Here is a 6,150-nt window from a genome sequence, read left to right as displayed (position 1 = left end):
GTGATGGGTTCTCAGTGAATAGAAACAATAGTAATCCTCTCTGCCTGCACTAAAATGAGCACTCCTGAAAAACTGGGAGGAATATATGCATGCTTGAAAAGAGACGTAAGTGGTAGGTGAGAGACAGTGGCTAAAGAATTATCCTGCACAACTATAAACAATAGAATTAGCAGTATTTTTTCAAAGCTTCAAAGGATTCATTCTCCTACTCTGAAGTAGAATGTTTTCTTTCTTAGCTAAGAGAAAATATAAGAAAAACAAGATAAATGCAAATTATTAGCTCCACAGTAGATATGACAGTATTCTCAGTGTTGCCCGATAGGACCATACTCTGACAACAAATAAAGCTAAACAAGTGAAAATACACAAGAGTTATCCTTATCCAAGTTTATTAAACATGAAAATAAACAGGACAGTAGTTCTTTATCATCTTTTAAATCCTGTTGATATGGATGGAATATTTTTTTCAAAAAATCAGAACCAATGTCAGAAATTCTTCTAATGACTGAAGAGCTCTTGGAAAAGTTAAGTAAATACTGAAATTTCATATAGAGAAAGAACTGTTTGTTCATTATTAGCAGTCTATTGCTACATAACCAACAGTATTTAGAACACCTCACTATGGTTAATTGCAACACAATACATTAAGTTTCAAATGAAATGGTTAATTACAAAGAGTAAAACAATATCAAGAGGTGGAAACACTAATAAACATCTACTTCCTTGATACACTACCACCACTGTGGCCTCCTGATAACATAAAACTTTCAGAAGAGTTACTGCAAACATTTCTGCACTATACCAAAAAACAGCTCACTAAGGAATGAAAGGGATACTAAACAATTGTAGAAGAAACATTTGAACATTCAGGACAAAATCTTTAGAATACAAGACATCAGTGCCCAAGACCAGCAAATAGAAGGGAATGTAGAGGGCTGTCTCTGTGTTCAAGCCTTTTTCACAGGCAGGTAAAATGTCCAAGGGGGTAGAAGACCAAGGAAAGGAGCCCACAGCCAGTCCTCCAAACATCCTCCTTCTTTCAATAGCAACAACACCTCCCACACCCATATCAGCTATATTTAACTGCAAGAATTGTCTGCCACTCAAGTGCTGCCTCCTAATGCAAGGAGACACCTCACCACCCATTTTCCCCAGCCCTATGAAAACAGAAATCCATGGACTGTGAGCAGCTTGCTGACTTTATTGGCCACACAGCTCAAGGAACACTTGAATAGGCACAGAACACCAAAGTATAAATGAATGCTGCCACTTCCTGTGGCATGTCGGAAGACCAGAAACCCAAAGATCAAAAGCCCAGCTCAAAACAACACGGGATCCAAGGATGTGCAAAGGCGGCACAGCACAGCAGCACCACGCCTGGGATTCCCTTGACAAGAAGGCAGCAACAACGTCCCAGCAGAACTGGCACAACTACCACACCCTAGGCACAAAATCTCTCTACAAGTGGGCTGGCTCTGACCGAAAGGAAACTGAGATGGGACAGCACAGTCACATTCCCACAGGTAGGAAACGGAGGTGTGAGCACAGCCTCCAATGCAAGGAGACACCTCGCCACCCACTGTCCCATGAAAACACCTCCAGCAAAGCCGTCACAGCACAGCAGCACCATGCCTGGGATTCCCTTGACAAGAAGGCAGTAACAGGGTCCCAGCAGAACTGGGGGGTGTCAACTACCACTCCACAGACCCACCTCCTTGCAAGCGGGTTGGCTCCCAACCAAGTAGAACCTGAAATGGAGTGAGGCACAGTGACATTCAAACCATTAGGAAAGGGAGGTGTGAGCACATCCAGCCTGCACATGACACAAATGAACCAAAAACTGCTGAGTTTCATGTGCTTTGTGAGCTTTTCTTTCCCCCACTGAAATGCAACGTAAGCAATTAGAATAGTCACCTTTAGAAACCATCAATGCACTTACATTTAGGGTCCAGATCTACTACTTCAGCAAGCACAAGGAGTCACCCTGCCCAAAAGGAAAGGGACACCTGCAGCTTGTCCAGAACTCTCCGAGCCTCCACTATCTCAGCTACAGAAAGGTGAACAAATGTTTTGCTGTTGTCACTTGACCTGATGTCCAGGGATCAAGAGCCCGACTCAAAACAACACGGGATCCAAGAATGTGCAAAGCCAGCACAGCACAGCAGCACCATGCCTGGGACTCCCTTGACAAGAAGGCAGCAACAATGTCCCAGCAGAACTGTGGGGCAACAACTACCACCCTCTAGGCCCAGCATCACTCTGCAAGCAGGGTGGCTCCTGCCAAGAGAAAACTGAGAAGGGATAGCACAGTGACATTCCCACAGGTAGGAAATGGAGGTGTGAACACAGCCTGCCCGCGCATGACACCAATAAATAAACTGCTGAGCTTCCAGTGTTGTGGGAGCTTTTCTTCCCTGCAATTTAATGTAAAGAAAGTAACTAGAACTGTCTCACTTGAAAGGAAGTCCTTCAGCAGATCAGCTTCAGAACGGAGGCTCGCACATGGCTGTCCAAGTCTCAGGCTGCAGGGAGTGCCTGAGTCTGGCACAAGCACCAGGGGGTAGCTGGGATAACACGTGCACATAGTGTGCGCAGATGGATGATCTGCTCTGTCTGCTGGCACAACTAGAGGAAGAGACAGATACATTAAGAAGCATCAGGGAGTGTGAAAGGGAGAACCATTCCCTGACATCCCTTAAACAGAGGCACAGGGGGGACACTCTGCAAGTAGCGGTGGATCCCCTGCCCTCTAGCAGCCAGGCAGAGGGAGAGGACCTGGGAGACAAGGAGGAATGGAAACAAGCTCCAGCTTGGAGTGACAGGCAGACCCCCTCCTGGTCTACCGCACCTCCACAGGTGCCCTTGTAGGAATTGAATGTTGTTTCTGCATTAGATATCGAAAAAGGGGAATTGATCTAAAGCAGTAGAGCACAATGTATTTTGTAACTTGCCCTTAGAAACAGCTCATTTGAAAAAGTAGAAATACCATATATTTCAGTAACATATTTTAGAAATATAGTTGTTGAATTATGTGATTAATTCTCACTTGTAAAACTGTAATAGTTGTGAATAGTATGGGAATAGTATTATGGACTAGAAAACATATTGTAAGGTTATTCTGTTTGGATAAGAGACCCTCAGCAAAAGGAAAGCAGACTTGTCAAACATCAAAGAAGCCAGGGCCTCCACACAAGGCCAAACTGCCTCACTCTGTGAGTAGGTTGGGATACAACAGGCAGGCATCAGGATGCCCCCCTCTATCCTCCTTCCACACTTATCTCTATCCAAGGATGAGCAGGTGTCCAGAAATAATGACCAAGTGCTGAGTAAGCAAGTGTTAGAAGTTAATTAATTAGCAATATACATGCTTAGCTAGCAACAATTTATGTTCAACCAGTATCTGTATGTTTAGTTGAGCGTCGGGAAGATTGTGAACCTGAAGTACTCAGCCAATGAGGAACCAGGGGAGGAAAAGATAAGCGTCGGGTTATAGGGCATAAAAGATGTAACACTGCTTTCTGCAGGCGCTCCTGCCATTGCAATTGAGAATAAAATCTGCTTTTATCAGAGATACCGTCCTGATCAATTATTTGGATATTTCCAACACCCTTGCACAACAGCTCTGAGGCGCTGAAACATGAAGGACAGGTAAGTGAGGGAAATGTAGAAAGCCCATCCAGAGGACTGTCTAGGTTGAAATGCCTCAAGGATGTCTGCAGATAGTCTACAACTCACCAAGCATTCCGAAGCTCCTAACATCAGGGACACTTGAGAGAAGGGCACGGAGAAGCTCTTATCACACCGCTGTACTAGTGTGCATAGCCTGCAGGTAGAGAAGTCCATGTATCTGCAATCTGTTGCTCTGGCAAAGTGCTGCAGATGAAGGTGAATGATGGCTGCCTAAAAAGATATGAAATTTCAGTCATTTTTTCACAAGGAGACAATGCTGACCAGCACAAGTACAATATCCTCCCTAGCTGCCAGGTTTATTGTGGAACACCCCTCCCTGGTCCATGCAGTCAGCTATACAACTTTTCCTCCCATCCACCCTTCATTCCAAAGCCCTTGTTACACCCCTACCATCTCCCTCTCCTCACAGCCAAGTGTTCACCCTTGCTCTGCTTTCTACAAAGGACAAACTTTCTCACCAGATTTACAGTTTCTTCCTTAGCCGGGTCAGAGAAAAATCTCTTCCATTTTGTTTGAGGAATCAGCTAATTCAATCAGAGGCTCCAAAAAGAAGAACCTGCCACGCTTTACAGCTGCAGTAGAGGAGTGCCTTGGATCTTCACTGAGCAGACACTCAGCGTGAAGTTTCCCAACAGTGTATTTCAGTCTTTCCGGGCTTCTCACAGGACAAAGAGGCAAAGGAGTTCAAGGAGCTGCCTGCTGCTTTGTTTTTCTCCATGTCACAGATTTGGTGTTTGCATGCTTCCATGCTGGGAATAACTGGCAACGTTTTGTTAGCAGGAGTGGCACCTGCAGGAGGAGGCCTGGGACTGCCAATTGCAGCTGGTTTCCCAATAGACAAAACAGACACACTGTTCCATCAGGCTGAAGCCCTGATGGGCCGTACATGCTGCCACTGTAAAACCATATTTAAGAAATGGCAGCAGTGTGTGGAGGTAGGAGAGAAGGAGGCAGAAGAGCAGAGGTCTCAGAAGCACAGGCCGCCAGGCGCAGCACGCTGGCTGCGTCACAGAGCTGGTGGGAAGTGGTCTGACCTGCTGAGGCCAGCCCCAGCCTCACCCAGCTGCTGTTCTGCCCTGCCCTGTCAGCTGGGTGTCGTCTTCTCTCTCCGGACCTGCCAGTTCATTCTCAGCTGCTGGAAATATCCATAGCACTGGGCTGAATCTGCCTGCAGCCAGAGTGTTTGTTATCTGCGAGGAATAAACTTTGACAGTAAGCAAGAGTGCACATCGATCATACACATGAAATCCAACCATGGAGGATATTAAAAGACATTTCTGTAGGACATCTCCCAGTCTGAAGGTGGAATACAACCTATTACTGCATAGCTACAAACTAAGGAAACCTAAACAGTATGAAACAGAACAGAGTCCATGCAATTTTAGAAGTTTTCTGGGACAACCACATGCTTTGCCCAAAATGCACACTTTTTCCTGTTGTATTGGCACTGCAGTGAAAATGGGTGTCTTTCCAAATGAAGATACGTGTTGGTAGGGCAGAATGATCATGAGTTGTATGCTGTTTCATTTTACAGTACCTGAAGAAATAAGGATGTAGACATCTGCTGAAAATATCATATATTTTCTCTGGATGACCTCTGTTCCTGTGGGAGTTCAGTAACAAAAAATCAGAAGCCGTCTAGCAACAGCTGATGGCTATACACAGCATTAATGTAATTATTAGGTGCTTCCTAAGGTGAGAATTGCTTAGAAGACTGTCTGTAATGACACTATTGACCACAGTTGTCAATGAATCAATCTGCTGAAGACCACACCTTGTAGTTTCTCTAGTTGAAAGAACAGAAAGCATGAGTCATTGCTAATTTTCTGTAGATATTTATTTTTCATTATACCAAACATTCCAAAAATAAACAGTTTTCTTAATCTGAAGCTGTCCTGGATAGGTGCTGGAAAAAGTAATATACTTTTACAATGATGTTTCTTGAAGATGATGAAGCAAAAATGTCAGCTACGTGGTTGGATAAGCTGAATGAGATTGCTCAGAATCAATATTGCCAGAGTCAGCAGCAGCAGCCAACTCAGGCAACACATGTCCTGCAGTACTAAGCTCACTCACCAATGCTTCATTTACATCAATTTCAGGAAAGACTGATGTGTGTGAGAAATAGCAGCACTCTAGTCACAGAAAGGACCAAAATCACTAGTTCACAGTAGTTTCCAAAAGCAATGTTTGGATCTTTTTCGGTTGTCAGTAAACACTTGCCATTTGTGTGATACTTGCTCTTTTCAGATTTACACAGTACACACATTTTCAAAGAACCAGTTGCACATCAGAAAAGAAACACAGCATCAGACTCTTCTCTTTATATGCATATCTGAGCTATCTCTACCACGTAGCAGTGGATCTGTTCTTAAGTTTTCTTGAACGTAACTTTTTTTTTCCGTGAATGACTGACTGATTAGCTACCTGTCTTGCTGCTGTGCAGTATCATATCATCGG

The 6,150-nt window shown here is 44.2% G+C and overlaps 1 long non-coding RNA gene across 1 annotated transcript; it reads right to left on the bottom strand.

Moving 5' to 3' along the window:
- On the bottom strand, positions 423 to 5,290 carry LOC110395054. The gene is made up of 3 exons (XR_002436129.1): positions 4,149 to 5,290; positions 3,736 to 3,900; positions 423 to 2,625 (listed from the first exon to the last, which is right to left on the bottom strand). It is a non-coding gene; the product is annotated as an uncharacterized LOC110395054 (long non-coding RNA).

This window comes from Numida meleagris, chromosome 2, assembly GCF_002078875.1.
Source record: "Numida meleagris isolate 19003 breed g44 Domestic line chromosome 2, NumMel1.0, whole genome shotgun sequence".
In the NCBI taxonomy this organism is placed as follows: domain Eukaryota; kingdom Metazoa; phylum Chordata; class Aves; order Galliformes; family Numididae; genus Numida; species Numida meleagris.
This window is presented reverse-complemented; position numbering and strand designations above follow the sequence as displayed.